The sequence below is a fragment of the Coturnix japonica genome, chromosome 18 (genome assembly GCF_054131305.1).
Source record: "Coturnix japonica strain WE chromosome 18, WE-NBRP24, whole genome shotgun sequence".
Classification (NCBI taxonomy): Eukaryota; Metazoa; Chordata; class Aves; order Galliformes; family Phasianidae; genus Coturnix; species Coturnix japonica.
In genome coordinates, this window is record NC_140680.1 from 2,002,491 (window position 1) to 2,023,530 (window position 21,040).

Genomic DNA, 21,040 nt, shown 5'->3' on the forward strand with positions numbered 1-21,040 from the left:
GACATACTGTCACGTGTTTATACGTACTGAGGGTTGTTGATGTTAAGAAGCTGAATGAGGGAGAGTTTGGGAATAAGTGATTTTTTGTTTGTTTTTAAGGGAAGAAGACTGAAAGACTTCCCTAAAATTAGAGAGAAATAAATATTTGGAATTAAAAGCTGTTTGGTAGCATTTGTAACAGGAATTTCTTGCCACGAGTGTAGGGGGGAGGAAAACTTGTGAGTAGTGAGTTTAATACAATACTCTCATCTGTCCTTGCAATTAAGGGGAAAGCCTGTCCAGCATGAGTAAAAGGGCTTTTTGCACACCTGTTTGGAGCTGTAAAATCAAATGAACCTTTGCAGTGCTGGAGGTTTTAGGTGGGTTCCTGCCTGCAGCATTAATGGGCTCTGTTCACACATGGTGATGCTGACAGACCTCTGTGCACCCATACATTGCTGTCTGCTTGTCTTCATCCTACCTCATCCTGACCCTCGGCTGGGATGGGATACAGGCTGCATTCTGCATCACCTTCCTCTGTGCTCATCAATCCCTGGGCTGAAGGAATGGGTTTGATGCTGCTGTATGGGGACTGACCTCCTCCTGAACTACACATCTGGTGCACAATGCAGACTGATAAGGAATTAGTTCTCGCTCTGTGCAGGCAGTGTGGTGGGGAACAATGGGAGCAGCGGCATCCCATGTACCGGCAGTTATCAGCTCTGCTGCGCTCCAGTTCAGATCCTCTATTTTTTTCCCTGGCAGCAGCATGAAAGGGTAGGAGGAAAGAATAAAGCCCAGTGCTAATCTCCTCCCCCCACTTGCCTTTGGATACGTGTTTCAGGAATGATTAGTTTCTGTACAAATCCTATTTTTTACACCTTTTTATTAAACAAAGCCTCCAAATAAATTTTAGCTGCTTTCCTGCCTGCCTAATCCCCGTGTTTTTGCACAGATAAATCTTGTATAATTAGCTGTAGCTCTGCAAGCCTGCTGTGCCTGATGAGAATGCAATGAGACGCTCCGTGGCACGGCTGTGGGCTGCAGGTCAGCATCCTGCATGGGGCAGCCCCACTGTGATCGCTGCCACCCAAACCCTGCAGCCCCTCTGTGCAGCTCAATGAGCTCTGGCACCTCCTCAGGGAGGCACAAAGCATGCGACAGCCAGTTGGGATTTGTTAACAATTGAGACATCGTATTCCATCTTAACGGAAGTATATTCAAACCTAACTCCCCTCACCTCCTCCTCACCATTTCAGCCCGTGAATGCTAAAATAAACTCATATGGAACGGGCACAGGGACTTGGCATGGGACAGGGAAGCTTCCCTTCAGGGTTTTGTGCTCTGTGCTGGTAAGGACTTGTGTTACTTCTGGCAATGGTGTGTGCTATTTTTCAGGTCTTTCAGAGAATTTTCCTGTTAGCTGGCAGGCTGAGGGAGGCTCCCCAGCTGTGTGAATGACTGAACTAATGGTATTAACAGCAGTAACTCTGACACGATTATTTTTTCAAGGCTGATCTCTATGCTGAGTTACATTGCCTTGCAGAACAGGATGCCCAGTTAACCTGTTTCAGCTCACAGCTCTGCCCTCACATCAAGTCTATGAGTTTATGCTCATCAGCAGAAGGGCAGAATCACACGGTGGATGAGCAGAACATTATCCAGCAGAACATGTGGACTTTTTTACTTGCTACCAAGTTGCACAGCTACTGGTAAAGCAGTTTGAAATGAGGCGGCATATGTCCTTATCACAGTCCAGGCTCAGTGCAGTTTCTTCTCCCTCTCCCATCAATGCAGCTGTGTCAGCTGCCATCCAGCAGCTCTTCCTGCAGTGCTCATTGGCATTGCAATACTGACTTCTTGTGCTGGTTTCTGCCATGACCACACAGCTTTCCTTCAAAGCTGGGACACACAGCTGTGCATAGAGAAAGCACAAGAAGAGAGAAATCAGCAGAAGTGTTTTTAAACTTTAGAGCTGTCCTCATCCAAACATACATCAAAGCACTGAGGCATCAAACCAACCTGCTCCAGAGTTTGTTAGAACATTTCCGCTTCAAACCATGCAAGTTTAATATTTTTCAAGGAATTTTTTCTTCTCTGTCATAAATGTAGTTATATATACAAAGTACAAAAGAAAGGGAGGAGCTGGGGTACAAACACTGGTCTGTGCTGTGTGTAGGTGAGCAAGAAGGGCCATATCAGAGTGTTCTCCGCTCACTCGTGCACCACAGTCTGCCTGCATGCTGTCCTTCAGAGTGCAATGGAGCTCAGGTGGTGGTTGTGTATCTTGAGGTATTTAAGGAAGCATTTCTGTGTTAATGCTAAGAGGAAATGTCCAGCGTTTCCTTACCAATGAGATCCATTCTGGCTCTTCAGCCACCATGTCCTTTAAGCAATCCAGGAACAGCAGTGCAGAGAAGGGGTTGCTGGAGCTTCGAAATGAAGCTGAACAAAACCTGAATGCATTCCAGCAATAATTGGTTTCTGTACGCAGAGATAAGCTGCCAAAACAACAAGGCTGGTTTGAAAGGCTTGCTGGTCTGATCCTTACAGGAGTAAGGAGGGATGGATTTCTGTCTGAGTAACGGTGCTGTGGCAGCACACAGAGGAGCACCGGGCTCAGTCTCCTTCTGGGCATAGCAAAGTACATTGGTGTGGGCTTCTGGAAGGCACAGAACCTGTCATTTTGAAATTACTCTCTAAAGCCTTTCCCAGGAAGATGTGGTATTTATACAGTCACCACTGTGCGACCCTGTTGGGTTTTCAAACAGGAAGGAAAAATGATTCTGGCATGCTCCATCACCTGCAGGTTGTGAGGCTGCAGAATGAAGGTGGCTGATCAATTGGTGACTGGGGCAGCAGGATGAGACAGTTGTGTGTGTGCCAGTGCTGTTGTGTCACCGGGAATGCTGCTATGAGCTGGGGGAGCTGGGTGCTGCTGGCAGCTCCTTGGAAAGGCAGGGATGGGCTGCGGGGTGTAGGATGGGGATGGATGGCTGAGAGCTGAAGGGGGTTCTGGTGGATGAGAAGACCCGGTTTGGGTATTAGGATAGCTTAACATTGACCAAATAACAAAAACAAGCAACCAAAAAAATCCACAGACAAAACTGTCACAGGAGCTGTAGAGACAGGCTGTGATACTGTGATAATCATTTACCTCCCTTTAGATCAGGCACTGAATTCCCAAGGATCCTCATTTGCACACATTGTCCCCGAGTGCTCATAGTGTAGCATTTGTGACCCAGCACAGGGCAGGACTACAGCCTTCCCCTGGTAACAGGTGTCCGAGGTGAGGGCTGGCACCACTCCCTGCATTGTTAGAGTGAGCCACAGCCCAGAGTCACAGGAGAATTTTAAAGGATGGACAATGCAATGCATAGGTTGGGGGGAGAACAGCTGGTTTGCTTTTTCTAACACAAAACCTGGTGCATAAAACTGAGGTGAAGACAGTCAGCAAAGTGCAGAGCAGAAAGAAAAAAGCATTTGTTTTGCTCCCCCTCATATGTACATCTGTTGGTGGTAATTGAATATATCATTCCCAGGAGGAAAGAAGCAGCTAACCTGCTGGAATCCGTGCATTAATTGGTGTGAACAGCGAGAGCGCCATGGGAAGGCAGCACAGTCGGGGCAATGGAGGAGGATTGTTTGGGCAGCAGTAAATGATGAAGAATTGCAGATTTGTGGTGGCTAAAATAGGTGAAATCCTGAAGTCAGATTCTGCAGATGTCAAACAACGTTTACATCAGACAGCAGCAAAGTGCTGATTGATATCGATGTCTGTGCCCAGAAAGGTGCAGGGCAGTTCATCTTCTGTGCAGCTGGAATTTCCCTCTCCTCTTTCTTCATTTACAAAAGCGCTGAGCTCAGCTTCACCACACCAGCTCTGTGCTGTTTGATGATGGTTCCACTTCGGCATAAGGTGTCCCAGTACTTTCATTCTCAGCAATCTCACCCAGAGAACTCACTTGGGTCTGCTCTTCCAGTACAGCTCTTGGCAGCAGGAATCACCCACCTTGCTGCATGGCGGAGTGCAACAAACTCAAAAGCTGTTAATGTTTCTGTATGGTGTTTCTGTGTGGGTGGGGGGCAGCTTGGGCTGGCTTGCAAGAAAGCAGAGCAGGGGCAGAGCTCATTGCTGTGTGTTGCGGGCAGTGTGGGCACAGAAATCAGCACTGCATTAGCAAGCAGTGCTGGAGGGAGATGTACCACTGATGGTACTACAAGGGGCTTCTTGCACTGAGATCATTCTCCAGAGCCAACAGACAAGTGGCTTCATGAAGCTGGAATGGTGATCAGAGTGTTGTGACCACAACATTGTCTTTCCATGAGGCTCTGTGGGGCACTGCTGCCCCATGTGCTGATGGTGGTGACCTGGCAGTGCCCCACAGAGCTGCCATGTCTGCAGCACCATTCCAGTACTCTATGCTGTGTCTTGGGGCTGCTATGTGCCCGGATTATTCTGCTGTAGCCTATTAATATTCTTTATGAGCATTATGCTAATACCCACTTTTAGAAATTCTAGAAACTACAGGAGTGCAATAAAAAGGCCATTACAAAACTTGCAGACATGCAGATTTCCCACCCCGAAATATCATTGCGGTGGATTGCAGCCATGTAGCCATGATTATGTTGACATAACACAAAATAAATCTAATCCGGAATGCCTGGCTGCAGTTACGAGGCAGGGATTGTGCTGAGGAATGTGTGCAGTTTGCTTTGCACAACTCTGATTCAATTAATCAGTTTTTATTTGCCTTATTTGTATTAGGGTAATTTAGCCTTCAAGACAGCTTCAGCCACAAAGACACTGGAAATTTTAGACAGATTTGCCATCAGCTGTGCATGTATCCCATCCCATCTTGACTTAAAAATGTTGAAAAAGGAAAAAGAAAGTGTGCTTTGTGTCTGCTTCAGTTCATATCTATCGGCTACCTGCAGTCACACCTACCAGGGTTGTCAGCCCTCAAAGTGATGTCTGTGGCACACAGGGTGCAGCTCAGCTGGCACCACAGCCAGCATCTGTTTGGCTGCAGGGAGCTTCTGGGATAGGAGGGCTGGCAGCAGGAGGTGGTTTGTCCTCTCTTGGGGCAGAACCCAGTCCTGAGCACTAGTAATGACCTGCAGCTCTCTATGTTCAGTTCTGTTAGCAGAATAACCTGAAAAACAAGGTCTTCAGGAGTGATCTGAGCTGACTTAAAAAAGAAGAGGTGCTGTAAAGTGGGCAGTTACAGTAAATACAGTGATTTGTTTCAGCACTAAGCAGTTCTGGAACTATTCCCCTTCACTGCAGTAATTACAGAAATACCCTCCTGTGCCAGTCATGTAGATGAATTCCCAACAGCAGAAAGAGCCGGGAAGCTTCTGGCAGTGCAGGAAGTCCATTGGTGGTGGTCTCTGCTCAGGGGGCCTCAGGCTGAGCTCCTCCTGCCCTTCTCTGCAATCATGGGTCATTCAGTTTATCAACCTACAGATCCTTAATACAAATGTAAGCCGGGATTGACTCAGCTCTGTTTTAATCTTCGGATTCCTGTGAATAACAAGTTTTTTTTAGCTTATTTGCCCTTTATGAACCAGCAGCATATAATATCCTGTAACTGAGAATGGGTTTTTGTACTACGTGAAACCATTCCTGTTTTAGTTAAATGTAAGGGCTAGCATGGAAATCCATCCAGCAGCTTAGATCTGGAGCATTACCTTCACTACACAGATTGATAACTTCCTCAACATTTAGATCTTTCCTTGATCTGCTTCAACAGTCTGTAGTGGTACAATCAATGAAAGAGATGTGTTAAGTGCAGAATAAATGTAGCATTGATTTTGTGATTTTGTTCCCCCAACAGGTTATGTCTGCTGGTGGGCAGAGAAGGTTGGGGACTTCACAGCCAGTGCTATTACTGGGAGGTGCTGGTGGCTGCTGGGGTGATGGTGGAGAACAGCATGCAAGAGTAGCTCTGTGTGCTGGCTCTGTGGGGCATATTCCATTCAGAAAATATCAGAATATTGCTTCTGGCATGAATATTTTATTTCCACTTAGTGGGAGATAAATATGATTTTGAACTGAATTGGTACCAAAATGAATCTCCACGTATTAAAATATTGCTTTAAGGAGATATTGTGAGCTATGGCTTATTGGATTGTTTATGGTCTGAGTCTGCACATGCTGAAGGCAAAAGGAGCAGAAGCAGAGCTGATTTAAGACTAAAAGAGGAGTGATTTAGACTGAGGGTAGGAAAAGGTTATTATAAAGGTGGTGAGGCACTGGCACAGAGTGCCCAGAGAAGCAGAAGTACCCATCCCAGCAGACAGCCCAGGTCAGGCTAGGGGGCTCTGAGTACCAGTGGAGCTGTAGGTGTCTTTGCTCACCAAGGGGAGTGAGACCCAAGGGCCTTTATGGGTCTTTACTCATCCAACCCCAAGCATTCTCTGATTGAAGTGCCCCACGGAAAGGTGCATGTAACTGCATGTTATGGCAGTGAGCTGTGGGGGCCTGCTGATTTTACTGGTTTAAAAGATGGAGACCCTGATTGGATAAGGTTGCTTCCACCAGCTGGAACACTGTGCTCAGCCATAGGGTGGGCAGCACATGCCACCAGCACTGCCCCACTGCTCCCTGCTGTGCTGCCAGCACTGATGAGTGCAGCTGCAACAGATGAAATCTCACTTTGATGGTGCTGAGGGGCAGGAGCTTTGATGTCAGCCAGTCTGTCTGAACGTGCCCTCATTCTTTCTGTACAGAGTTGGGGGATATTTTCTGGTCCTCTTTGATCCTGCGTAATGATTAGTCAAATATTAAGTGGACTGTTAACGAGGGAATAGCGTAACAAGAAGTTTAATCTTCTTTGTCAAATCACTTCTGGAGAGAGCCAAATATTTGTGGACCTTATGGTTCCTGCATATTTTATAATGAAGTCATATTTTATGTATCTATCCCTCATCTCCAGCAGAACTCATTGAAGGGGGAGCACAGATGATTACTTAATACAGCTCAGATCTCTGAGAGGATTACACAAATGAAGGGTATCTCTGCAGCATTTCCCACCCCAGACAGCAATTATTCGCTCAAACCCCTTGGAGCACATCCTGCTCCAGCACAGAGCTCTTCTCCAGGAGCAAAGCCCCACTGCTGGCAGAGCCCTACAGGCGACCTCACTTCTGTGTTTGCAGCCAAACCTGCAGTGCTGGGTAACCTGAGATGGGCACAGGGATGGTGTTAAGCAGCCACATTGTACTGCTGACCCCTCAGAGATGTCCTGACAGAGTTCAAATCATAGGAAGGAAGACGATGTGGAGATGTTGGATTTGTGATGAGGAATGCTTAGTTTTCTCTTTTTCTTCATGGTATGGCCTCTGGAGATGATGAAGACAGAGATTTGCTGTGGTTTGGAGGGAGAAAGATGGGACATAGGGGTTGGGAAGCACTGTCTGTGTTATGTGCTCAGGGAATGAATTAAGACAGAAGAGAGGGAATGGCTTTTTGAGGCGGGGAATGCAATGAATGTAGTTTGTCATGTATGTTAGCTTTGATGCTGTAGTGGTAACCAGAAGCGGGTGACTCCCAGATAGCATCTCTCCTCAGCCCTCCCGATGCACCTCTTCTCTCAGCACCATAGAGCAGCCCTCTGTATGAGAGGCACAGAGCAGCACAGCTCCTCCATTACCACTTCTCAGCATGGGAGATGGCACTGATTAAAGTGCCAAATGATTCCCATTCACATTACAATGAAATGTGACCACTGCTCTCCATGAATGGGACATTTTTGTCACCTCTTCTCTAATAGCAATATCTATCTGCTCTGTGCTGGGTAATGTGGATGTCAAGTCATATTTCAGTTCCAGTGAGATGACTTCTGCTTGACAGATCTCATTATGTCATAGATCATCCAATTGAAAATGTACATAGGCTTGCATTAAAAGCCCTTATGCAGAAGGCTTCCACTGTATGAGGTTTGGGGGAGGCAAACTCCTTTCCTTGTGTCTCTCTCTCTTTCTTTCTTTTATTTTTAATTAATATAATCTAATACCAGAAAATTGCAGAAACGTAACAAAATCCAATCAAATTAATCATGGTTGTCAAAGACTGCAATTGAAAATCATAACCTGGTCTTTGCAGAGCAGATGAGTCACAGCTGGCCTCAGAGCAGCGTCTTGGGGTTTTTAGACCTCTAAAGCTAATATTCTTTCTCCTCATGGAATTCCGTTACCCTTGAAGTGGTACTACCCTTCTTTTAAAGCTTTCATTGTAACCAAGCGCTGGTACAGCCCTGCACAGTGAGCAGACACCTGATGATGAACCTGAATAGATTCATGCAGTGCAGTTCCTTCCCAGGCAGTGCCCAGAGGGGTGTTCCACAGCAGTGGCAATCTGTGCCCAGCGAGCAACCCGTGTACCTTTGTCCTTGTGAAACTGGAACATATGGGAATGATGGGTGCCTAATTAGAGCCTCCCAGGGAAACTTCCATTATGTGCTCCAGGTATCTGAGCACGGCAATCCAACCAAAGCCTGCAGCTCCTTCTGACATTGCTCACCTGAAATAACCTTGGGATCAGAAGCTGTCCTCTCCCTTGCACCTCCTTTATTGTTTCTGCCTCCTACAGACCAGGGCTGGCCTTCTCTTTGCGCATTCTTTCCAACTGGGATTCTGTTCTCTCAAGTAATGATTTGCCTTGTCATGGAATAGGTCACTTTCATTTAAAAACTGCTGTATCTCTAGGGTCAGCTCTTCTAGTCATCAAGGGAGGACTGCTCTCTTCTCAGTCAGCTGAGAGAGCTGAAGTAAAGGCCAGTGCAGGGCTGCCCTGGCCTGAAAGGAGAGACGGAACTCAGCTTTGTTCCTGAACAGATTACATGTCCTGAAAAATTCTTATCCTTAATGTGTAATCCACATCCTAATCCTGTATGCTTGCTACTGTATGATTGCATTGAATGGGCTTTCATTACCTACTTACAGTGCACTTTTCTTAATGACCTGTGCCTTTGTCCCACTGAGACACAGCAGAAGCAGATCAGTGTTTCCAGAAATGTCAGTTGGGAAGTATTCATAAATGGATATCGTTAGGTGTGAGGGCTTCAGCATGTCTGCAACAGGCAGATGGAATGTGCAGATCATGGAGCACACGCTGCTGCTGCTCAGCTGTTCCACGCTGCAATCATCTCTATTTCCTTTGAAGCATATTTGTCTTTCTAGGGAAGAGTAGAACTGCTTAATTATTCCATTACTGTTCAGACAATAAAGGGATGGGCCTGGGTAGCTACCTTGTGCCTTTGGGAATCTGTGCAACAATGAGATGTTCTGCCTGGGCAGTTTTGGATAAGTTTCTGTTTGGTGCTCAGTTTTATAGACCAGAAGAAACCTTCTCTTGGTGATCAGCTGGAGAACTGATTTCAAACTCATAATTTGAAAGACTTCCAAAGAAACTCTGTAGACGTACAACAGTGTGAATGTTTATCGGTGGCGTCTTCTGGCTTTTCTTTGTTGTTGTGGAACACAGTGGTGTGAAAACCAGAACCATTTTGTCTGAAGTTCTGTGCCGTATTCCCAGTGATTCATTTTTACTTTCTTCAATACGTTTTTTCCTGAGCTCCCTAACAGCTCCTCATGTTTTTTCATTACTCTAGACTTGATTCTTTGGTTCCATTGTTAATTATTCCACGACAGGACTGAAGCACATTCAGCGAGGGATTGAGGCGGGAGGGATTTGTCGTATGTTATGGTTTACCTGTCCTTTGGAGAAAACAGACTTCCACCTCCAGCAACATCGGGTTCTATATTAACACTGTGCTAATGAGAGCGAGGAAAGAAATTGCATTTGTGCCAATGGTGGGAAGGAAATGCTTAATTTTCCCATTAGTCTATCAGGTTAGCTCATATAAACAACACGATTAAATTTTTCTGTGTGTGCCGCGCTGTATAAATAATAACGATAATTAAAAAGCCATACAAAGCCCGAGGATAATAAAATTATGTCAGTGTAGGGCTGGGAGGATAGAAATGTTGGAACAAAGATGGAGCAGATCCATCAGTGCAAGGGCTGTAAGGACAGCAGCAGCTGGAGGTGCTCTGAGGGACTGATAATGAGTGTGGACTGAAGAAGCTTCCCAGCAGCATCAGTGCCTGGGAGAGGGAGCTTGGAATATCAGCTGGATTCCTCAGATGAATCAGCTTTCCCCTTAGTTCGGGTTTGCTCTGCAATGTTTGAAGATGCTTCATTTGCAAAACATTCACAAAAGGTGAATGCTGAGGTTGCTGTTACTGCAGTTCCTTGTTACTGAGTCCCAGATCCGCACGCAGAGGGAAACGCACTGTGGAATTGCTTGCACTGATTTTCAATTAGGGAAGACAAATCTCGCCGTGTGAGTGATTAGATAAAAAGTACAGTAAGCGACACAATGCATTTTGAGTGTGTTTGATCAGGGGGTAAAACAGAGATATGATTTGCTTGCAGGTAGCTGACAAAGCAACTGGAATTCCTCCTGTGTTGTACACAAGGATGCAGTTCCCTGAGGGGCATCAGCAGGTCTGGGGCTGCCCAGCACAGCCTCTCCTTGTGGGGACAGTTCTTGTAGAAGTGAGAGACTGCAATAAAAGTGGATGTAAAGGTCAGCGTAGGACCCAGTGCTTTTCTGAGCTGCAGCTCCTCATGTTAACTTGTAGCAGATGTGGGAACTTAATTCACTGCCTTGACCCTTCACATGAGACTGGAAGGCAGTTTGTGGTTGAGACTCCTGTGTGGATCCAAATTTGTGCTACTATTAAGACTTTCCATAAGACACCCTGAGTAAAAAGACTGAAATTCCCAGTTAATGCTAGTGATGGGATGCATCCCTCTGCAGTGACTCTGCTTTCTGCTGATCCATCTACAGACCTTATGTGTCCCATCAGCTGGATGCTCAGGCAGTGCTGTGAGCAGAGAGCCATGTGCTCTGGGCCCCATAGCACTGTTAGCAGGTGCTGGGGGCTGTGCTCAGTGCTCCCAGGGCTCTGCTAGCACTGCCCCTGCGTGTGTAGGCTGGGAATGGACTGGAATTGTGCAGGATGAAGTGATTCAGAGGCTCTGCTATATGGGGCAGTGCTTTGGCACTTGCAGGCAAGCAGCTGGTGGATAAGTTCAGCAGAGCTGCCCCAGTTTTGGGTTTGGAGAAAGCAGTGCTGGGTAGCACAGGGGTGTGTTTGCACCTTCACTGTTGGCTGATGGCCTCAGCACGTAGAACCACCCCAACTCTGAGCTCCTGTCTGCAAGAAGTGGCATTAAATAAAAAGAAAAAGAGGAGTGTATGAAATTATGGAAATGCAGCATTGAAGCATTATGGAAATTGGTGGATATTTGCAGTAATATCATTTACTTAATGTCATGTTGTTCTGATAATAGCTCTATTTCCATTATGAGGAAAAAAAACACAAGAAAGCACACACAAAAAAAGCATGACTTGATGCTGCTTTATCCTTATCTATTCCCATGAGACCAGCGTGATTGTCAGGCAGCTTAACGTGCAAATCTACATGTATATGATTTAAGGGCACAAGGGACTGTGAGGAATCTGTTAGAGCCATTTGAACTGCAGTGACACCATCTGTGGATGCTCAGTGCTTTTGCCTAAGGAATAGGAATGAGGCTGTGGAATAGGGCTGTCTTGCAATGAAGGCTGCAGAGTGTCTCCTGGTCTGCACCAAGGGCAGCCACAACTTCAAACCTTCACCATGCACCTGCCTTGCGGGAGCCCTCATTCACCCTTCCAACTCCCACCAGTGAGCAGGAAGGGAAGGGCTCCCTGGATATGCACAGCACTGCACCCATGTGGCCCCCAACTGCTGTGTGCCCCCACTGTGTCACTGCACATTCTCTGTCTGATAATGGTGTGCACTAAACCCATCTCTCCCTGGGTCTGCCCGCCCCTTCCCCTCTCAGGAAGGACCGTGTTACTGAGGTGCAGAGCAGAGGGACACCACAGTCTGCTTTGCTGCAATTGCAAAGTCTGATTTTTGGGTCTATGACCTTTTTGTTGCAGTTTTGGTAGCCTAGCAGATCTCCACAACCAGCCCATGTGTGCCATGAAATTAGGAATGATCTTGTTTAGAAGAAGTTTGTTAGGAAAATTAGTGGGGCTTTATTTTGTCTTGCTTCATGCCCTGATATGGGAGCACAAGGAATCCTCTCAGCTGTGTGCAGCAGTAATGGTTCTCTCTGGGGTCCTGGTGTCACTGTGTTGTGAGCGGTTAAATCTGCTCAGTCCCTGGAACTGTTATTTGTCACATAATTAACCCTAAAGGAATACTTCAAAATGGGACAACAGTTCTGGTTTTCCCCAAGAAACACACAGTGTTATCAGCTGTAGTAATGTCAAACTAAAGGAGTTTAAGGTGAGCTTTAAGTTGACATCTATGGAGCACACAGGATCCCTCCTGCAGCCTGTCCTAAGGTCTCTGTTCTTTGTGCCCCTCTCCTGATAGATGCCAGCTTAATTAGGGCCAAATTAGTGCAGTGGTATGGTCTTGTGTTCCAAATGCCTTTGCATTGGCAGCAAGGAGAGGCAGGTTGTGCTGAGCTGGGGATGGCACTGCTGCCTGTGCCCACCTGCCGGCTGTGGTGGGGGGGCCTCTGCATGCTGATTGCAATTTCAGACAGTTCTAGCTAATGCTGTGCAATTAATTACTCTAATGATGCATTCATTTAGATTGAAAATGCGATACTAGTAAAGTTTAATTAAAAAAATCAATAACTCATTACCACGTTACCCCTACACCTACATGTGCCACCAGATTAATCTCTGGTGTTGTAGCACTGGTCTCCACAGCTCTGCGTCAATTTGCCTCTGCTAGATGTGATTTGCTGGAAGGATAATTGCAGAAGGAGCTATTTGGTGGCTGCTTTTGTTAGGCAGCAGCAATGGGCCGGGCATTGGATCGATGCTCCCTGTGTCAGGGCAAGGCTGATAGGTACTCCTGGGTAGAGTTTATCTTTTCTATATTTGTTCTAAGAGAAAACACAACAGCGCTGTCTGTGCGCCCGGCTGGGATTCTGTCTTTTTCCAGTACACAGGAAGGAATAAGGCACAGAGCTATTAATTAGTGGCTGCAGCCCTGGCATAGAGCCCAGCAGTGTTACTTACCAGCGGTGTTTCCAGCCCTGGGGAGCTCGGTGGCCACTGCTGGATCTGGAGCTGCAACGCTGAGCAGCACTGAGAGCACAGCCCTTTCAGCAGGTGTGTGTGTGTGTGTGTGTGTGTGTGCGAGAGAGAGAGAGAGAGAGAGAGGTGTGTGGGTGCACTGCTGTGAGAGCAGAGCGCTGTTCAGTGTTTCTCAATGGGGCAGATGGCAGGAGCAGTGGCAATCTGCTGGAACTCATCCAAGTGTTTCAATGGGAACCGAGCTGAGGAAGGAGCCCTTCTGAAATGGTATTTGTTCCTTGATGGATAAAATACATCCGTTATTGCTGTGTTCCTGTGCAGAAGCTAGTGTGGGCTTTAATTAAATTTTCCCTGATGGATGTCATTGCACAGTTCTCACAGTAGACACAAGCTGTGTGCAGCATAGGAACCTCGGTGGGTGCTGGGGCCATGGGGTGCCCCACATGCCTGGAGAGCTGTCCCTGCTCTGGGGCAGCACTGTGCTCAAGGGCTGAGGTTTGGCTTCAGCTGCTGCTCTGGGAAGAGCACTGCAGTTCTGCATGGCCACCAGCATAGCACAGAGCAACAGGTTCTCACTTGCTGCTGATGCTTCGCTGCTCCAAGATGCACTGCTGGCTGATGTCCGTGCTGTGCTGCAGCTCCCCACACCGAGGGCAAAAGAACTGTAAAGAAAAGACTCTGCCTCCTGGTTTGTGAGTTCTTCCTCTTCAGAGACTGCACCGCTGACTGCAAACTGCTGCCAAAGCTGATGATGGATTTTGTAATTAATTTTTATTTCCATTTGTAGCAGCACAAAGAGACCTGCAAGCCTGTACACCCAGCCCTGCACTGCTCTCTGGGTGCTGAGGACACCTCAGGCCATGCTTTGCCTTTATCAGAAAACTTTAGAGCTTATTATCTTAGCTGCTATGTCACGTTCTTCTAGATTTAAGGAAACAGAGTGTGCCATAATTTGCAACAATTGCAGCTGAGTCCTCATCTCAGCAATCCCCATCCCAGGGAACCACAGCTCTGAGCCCCACAGGAGGAGCCATTCCAGCTCCAACCCTGCACCCTTCCTGGAGTCACAGCCACACTAACAATGCTAACAGTGATTCATTATTAATAATTATGCTTCGACAACGTGCACCGCTTTTCATTTTCATTGTGCTATACATACATTAACCAATAAATCTCTACAGTGTCCCAGTGAGAGTGGTAAGTGCTGTTATTTTTGTTTTATGGACAGCAAAATGAGATACAGAGAGGTTAATAGCAAGTCTAATTGGACAATAATTGCCCACTTACCACACTGGAAATTAAGAAATAATCCTCCCATTGTCATCACATCAGCAGAACAAGGAGAGAGCAGCACTCCTCCTGTCCCACAGCTCAGCCAAACAGCCCACATACAATGAAAGCAGAGGGAGCACGAGAGCAGGCAAAACTGTTATGTTTTATGTAACGTGTATTCCCCACCACTGAGTCACTTCAGGATGGAGGGCAGTCGTGCTGAGAAATGCCCCACTCTGAGCCTGATTTACCCCCTGGACATGAGGGGCTGTGAGCTCCCCAGAGCTGCAACCCCACGGGCATCATTGTGAGCAGCAGTGCTGGGCACACCTCAGTGTGTCCCTGTCCTCCACAGCCCACACTTGGCGTCATGAAGGCAAACAGCACTTGAGCCAGGTGTGCTCTACATGCTCCAGATCTGCTCTGTGAATGGCTCACACCTGGCTGCAGGCTGTCCCTTGCCCAAGGGCTTGTCTCTGTGCTCTGTGATTTACTGCACACTGAAGGAGAAACTGTATCTCAGTAGTTTTAGGGGCTGTAAAGTAATAAGTGCTGAAGGAAAGCCCACCGTCACTTGTTAGTTCTGATCCATGAGCTGATGGCTGCAGAGGGGATGCAATGTGAGGGATGCTGCTGGGCTGCACTTCATGGGTGCATCCTGAGGGCATTCGCTCTGGAGCTGACTGTTCCTCAGCCTGTCTCCTTCCCAATTGCCTTCTGCTGGATGTGTGGGAATTCTGGGTTCTACATTAAACCAATTCAGAGTTCATTTACTGCTCTCTTCCATATGTCTGTGTATCTATCTGCAGTGTGTGTGAGCGTGCCAGTGAGACACTGGTGTTTAACCAATAAATAAAGCGCTCTGTATAGCATGGTAACTATCTGGGATCAGAAAAATGAAATGGAATATAAACTGAATTAAGGTGTTGGTTATTTGTTCTGACCCCTCCAGCAGAGGAAAGTGGGGCAAAGCAGAATAGTTTGAAAGACCGCATCTACCCAAATACAAAAACACACCTACCCTATGGTTAGTTTCCAATGGAAACACTATGCTAATTCATTTCTTCTGAACGTTTAAGCTTTCTTCTACCAAGTAAATAGAACTATTATACAAGTGACAGTCGCTACATTAATGTAATGTTTTGAGTATTGGTTCCTGAGTGACCTGTTTCAAAACAATTTTTTTTTTTCCTCTAAATCAGCATATCAAAAGGTGTTTTGATACACAGCGGAACTCAACTTTCAGTGTTATAAATAAAAGGAGACCAGAAGATATATTGGAGAAGATGTTGTGCCTCTTTCTGGGTTAGCACTTGAAGTTGACTTTATCTAGTTTCCAATTTTTAAAGCAAAATGTGTGTTTGAAATACAGCACCTAACAGTCCTTTGTATGGAAATCATCCCCCTGAGTTTTCCCATAGGAAATGAGAAATGCAGCTTGAATTTGGGTTCTTGTGGGTGAGTGTGGCTCTGCTGAGCGCTGCCTCTCCTCTGAGGGTCATCCTGCAGGTCAGCCCAAGAGGAAGGATGTACTGATAGATATTTCAGGGAGTTCTGTATGATTTTCCTTTCTTTCAGACATAAACATACTGCTCATTCTTTGCCCATCCTCCAAAGGCATTCTTGCAGCATCCATCATGTAGTCATATCTCCATCCAAAGAAAGTAAGTGAGGCTCACATGTAATTGATTTTTTAATAGACAAAAGCAAAACGGCTGTAGAATGGTGCCCGGATTATCCACTGTGCAGCTCTGTTTGATAGAAACACAGGCTTTGCAATACCTGATCCTTGCTTGGGGGCTGCCTTTGGTCTCATTTTTCCAGATGCAATAATGTGGTTGTTGGAATTAAGGTCCTAATTCGGATTCCTGGCCTCATGTGGTTCACTGCATTGGCCGCATATCCATGCAGTGCTGGCAGAGGAACAGGAGCTGGGCTGGCTCTCCAGTCCTGAGGCAGCTGCAGCAGCTCATCTTTGTTGTGTAGGTGCGTCATGAGCAGCACACGTTGCTTAACATAGAACTGAAGTTGTGAAACACAAAAGGAATGTAACAGTGTTTTCCAGATTTGTATCAAAAATCCATATTGGACAATATAAAATCCTCTTTGTCCAGAGGTGAACTGTGTAGCACTAATGTAACTTTTGATTAAATTCTCTACAGGAGATAAATAAATTTACAAAAATCTATTATTTGCAATTAAGGTCTATAAAGCTGCTCGGTGCATATACAAACGGGGAGCTCAGACAGATGGGCCTTTCAGGGGGCTTTATTTTGATGGGAAAGCTCCTCCTGAAAAAAAGTGATGACAAAAATAGATTTGCTGTCAAGGATAGAATGGTCTTTTTATAATGTGCTCCGAAGATTTCCATAAGGCTTCTGCTCTTTAAATACGCGCTATAGAACATCAGCAGAGCTCCATGAAAGTCAATATCCCTTGCCAATGAGTAAGAAATTAAAACTGATTACCTGACCTGCTCCTCCTCGAACTATTGATCCCCTTCGGCTTTGTTTTCCTGCTGGGTGCCCCATGTTGTGGGGTTTTTCCTCTTGGGCAGCGGGTGTGGTGTGGTTGGGGCAGTGCTGGTTGGTGGGCAGCTGTGCTCCCCACCCCTGCAGTCAGAGGGCTTTGAGGGCTTTTTTTTTTTCTTCTTCCCATCCCGAAGAGAGAATTAAAGTGCTCTGAATTTGGCTTCTGTGAATCAATCTGTTCATCCCGGTGCTGGAAGGACAGGGGCTCCTGCTTCTTACTTACACCAATGGCGCCCGGATTGGGAAAAGGGTATTTTTAGATTATGGATTTTAATTAAGACTGAAAATAGCCTCTCAATTATATAACTAAATTGGATGGAAAATTCAGTTCTTCGTATGTCTGAATTGCTTGTTTCAGTGATTTGGATGATTAAAAGTTGAACTGGAGATTGGGGGATACTTGTTATAGGATATTTTAAGTCCTATTTAGTGCCGTTGTGAGTAAATAAATACAAGTGACTGTCACAGGAGTGAACGGACAGGGAATTGCCTGCAGCCCTCCCTCCTGAAAGCACTGTTCTGCCCAGTGACATAGCTCAGTTTTAAGTGTTTCTAAATCACCATCAGTGCTGCTGAATACTGGAAAGTGCACTCAGCGTTGTGTGCTGACTCCTCCTGGGGTGGAGGAGTGCTGGATCTGGGGGGTGCCCGCCTGTCCCTGACCTACCGGCAGCTCTCCTTCCTCCTGCTGTCTCCTGGGGTGCATCTGGAGGCCCCTGGAGCCCACAGACCTGCAGGGGAGGGGCAGGGTGCTCTGGGCTGTGCTGGGGCTGCCACCAGCCCAGATCCATCAGTATGGTCAGCATCATAAACACGTCTGCTGTTCTATGGGAGAAGGCAGTGTAGAGCCTGAGCCACCCAAGGAGGTGGTGCCATCTCTGCTCCATCTGCCACAGTGCTTTGTTATCCTCTAACAGTGCCATCCTGTGCATAACTGTGCTCTCTTGCTCAGCTCACCATGTTCAGACTGGCAGCACTTGGATGGACAGACAAGGTGTAGGTCTGCAGCAAAAGCTAAAAATAAGGTCAAAATGCTCAGGTGGCAGCTTCCCATCAAACAGAACTGACTGCATTGTTTCTGTGTTTCAGTCACAGTATTTAAGGTTAGAGGTTGCATACAGCACCACAGCAGAGGGACAAGACAGCAGGAGCACAGGGCAGCACTTTGTCCCCTGCCCAGGAGCCAGAAAGGGAGCAGTGCCAACACAGTGTGCTGAGCAGGGATGGGGTACAGCTGGCAAAGTGTGAGGACTTTCAGGATGAGAAAGGAGCTGCAAGCTAAAATGCCATCAGGGAAAGCTGGGAAAGCATCCTTTTCCTTCAGATGAAGACAATTTGACCCACATTTCTCAAATAACTCATGTGTTACGTTTTGTTCATCCTTGTTTCTCCGGGAGAAAGACAAGCTGCCATCCAGCACTATCTGCTCTAGAGCAGGGAGCGTTATCTTGCTCTGCAACCTGTTCTGCATTTCATAGAGCAGATAAATTAGAGAAGGTTGCTGACTCTCTACTATTTACATGTGTACCAGCTTTGTTTCACCCACAAGTGCTCTGCCTTGAGGCCCAGTCATGGAGGGACTGCAGGTGCCAGCAGAAGTGAAGGATCTTGTGGTTGGTGCCTTTCCCCATATCTCGCCTGCCTGCACTGGTTTTCTGTTCATGGGATTCTAATGCAATCCTTCCAGGTATGGTTTAATTTTTTGTAGCACATCGGAAATCAAAACTTCTCCTCCAGTTCTGCTTACCCATAGAATTATTTGTCTATTACAGAACAGAGACAAACAGAGACCCTTCTGCCCTTTGCCCACATTAAGCTGGATGCAGCTTTTCCATTCTGCACAGGGATGGTAAGAACCAAATCAGTGAAGAACCTCCATTAGCAGTAACCCCAGCACCAGCCAACAGTGCATCTCCTGCGGAGCATCAACTGGAGCCCAGAGAGCCCTGCTCAGCACAGGACTGCTTTCCCACCCCTTATAGGAACCTCTGCTGGGTGCTTTTCCTGTAGGGTGGGTGTGTGGGAAAACATAAATCACACCAACTGCACAGTGCCTTCATACAGCCTTACACACCTGTTAGACCAAGTGGAGCTTTATTCACTGTGCAGGCAGCACAGAAAATCAGAGCTGTGCAGAACTTCGGTGTCCTGCTGTACAGTCAGCCTGAGTGCTTTGGTGGTTCTCAGAACCACGTGGAAGGTTCCTTCACTGGGAGATTTGGGATCCTACACCACCACCAAGGGCTTTGGCATGCTTCATTCTTCATCTGTCCTCGTCCTGACAGAGTGGAGCCAGTCAGAATTACAGACTATGTTTTTGCCTTTCATAGCAGAGCACTCACACACGGCTTAGAGCTGCATCAGAGCCACATGCTGTAAGACACCTTCTGCCCTCGGGGGTCCTTCCCAGGCACATCTCCAGCGCTCTCTGTCCCACCTGTGCTTCCTGTGGCTGTGACAGCAGTGCTCATCTTTCAGGTTGTGATCTCTGTGAAAGTGGAAGGAATGCTGAGTGTAACACAGCTGATAAGGGCTCATTGTGCTCTTTGCTGCTTGGGATTTGGCTGGCAGTCACCAGGTTGAGATAAAAGCACGTCAGGAAAAAAGGGAGAAAAAAGTCCATACTGTGAATACATGGAAGGGATCAGTAGTTTTCCAGATGCATGGAGCATTGATCAGAGTGTCACCTGCACAGCCAGGCTGGGACTTCAGAATTGTGTGGCTTCCCTGAGCTTGCATGATGCATAGAACGTTTGATGGACTCTCTGGTTTATGGATAAAGGAGGCTTAAGAACCAGGGAATGATAGATGTATGCCTGAAGCATATTATTTGAGATTAAAGGAGGAAAAGGTATCACAGTAACCATCATTAATTTTTATAACTTTGTGGATGGAATCCCCAAATGTTCTAAACCCCACCGGCTGCCCACAGCTCCAGGACACTGGTTGGGTATCCCCATGTCATCTTCCATTTTCAGAGGTGCTCTGCAGAAGGCAGGCTGTGGGTCAGCAGCAGACTAAGATGGGCAGGGGGGGGATGGTGTGGGTGAGCAGTCATCCATACCTTTGGAGGTAAGGATAGGCTGTGCAGTCACTAAATGCTTGGGTTCAATTCCAGGCTGTTCTCTGTAATCATTAACAGTGGTTTCTAATCGCAGTGACTTCTGCTGATGGATGATAATTGTCCTCCAGAATTGGAATGGATACTGACTGATATATTCAGTTCAATCCTTATTAAAACATCAGTGAGCACTCGTTTTTAATGCACTTCTTCAGACATGAAAATTGTTGCTATATGCATTAGAGTCAAGCCCTAATGTGCCCAACTTGGGACAAAATATATTGGAAAATGCATTTCAAGCTATTGCCTGGACTCTCGCCTAATACATATTACCTGTAACAATTGCTTCCCCTTAATAGATTGGGTCACACTAATATCACTGCTAAATTTTAGGAGAGAAAATTGGAAATAGAGAATAGGCTTCTTTCCATGCTTGCACTTCTCTGTGCATCAAATCCTGTTTTTGTAACTTATTAATGACAAATTGATCTCAGGAGGTACTAACTCTGTATTTACAGAGTGTTTAGATGTGCCAGGGGCTGTTTTAAATGTACCAGCTTCTCGGTGCTGATTTCTTAAATCACAGCTGTTCTTATAGCACAGCATTCGGATCCAGTGCTGTCCTTACCCGCACCTCCAGTGTGCAGTATGTGAGCAGAGCAGCACAGCAGCAGGCAGACCCTGGCCCCTTGGCTGCTCAGGTTGGGGGTAGAGGCCTGGCTCAGGGTCCACATGGAGTGGGGGTCTCCCAGTGCTGTTCCCCAGGTGCAGTGCCAAGGCAGGGCATGGGGCTCAAACCTGACTGCCCCCAGCTGCCTGACAGTAGTGGCACCAGCTCTGTGTGATGTGGAGTTGCTGCTGTCCTCCACCGTGTGCTTGCAGCCCTGTTCTGCCCTTTCTTTGTGTTTTGGAGGCGCAAGCTGTAATAGGAGGTAATGTTCAGTGGTCTTTGAACCAAAGGATTGTGTAGTAATGATGGTAAATTGGTGTCTGGCACAGTGAATTGCATGGCGGGGAGATGTGTCTGAATCACAGCTCATGGTGGCAGCTCTACACAGCTCCTGTTGACTTGA

General features: G+C 46.7%; 2 long non-coding RNA genes across 7 annotated transcripts in view; one reads left to right on the plus strand and one right to left on the minus strand.

Annotated features, from left to right (window-relative positions):
* Nucleotides 1-21,040, plus strand: part of LOC116654077 (uncharacterized) — a 77,134-nt gene that overhangs the window by 41,756 nt on the left and 14,338 nt on the right. The window contains exons 1-2 of one of the 6 annotated variants that reach the window (XR_014935401.1): nucleotides 15,916-18,593; nucleotides 18,679-18,755. The exons of the other annotated variants lie outside the window; for them this stretch is intronic. This is a non-coding gene — a long non-coding RNA (uncharacterized LOC116654077). Of the gene's footprint in view, nucleotides 1-15,915; nucleotides 18,594-18,678; nucleotides 18,756-21,040 lie in introns of those variants that run through there. 6 annotated transcript variants of the gene reach the window in all.
* On the minus strand, nucleotides 849-3,629 carry LOC146757898 (uncharacterized). Its single transcript, XR_014935396.1, has 2 exons — nucleotides 3,137-3,629; nucleotides 849-1,894 (listed from the first exon to the last, which is right to left on the minus strand). It is a non-coding gene; the product is annotated as an uncharacterized LOC146757898 (long non-coding RNA).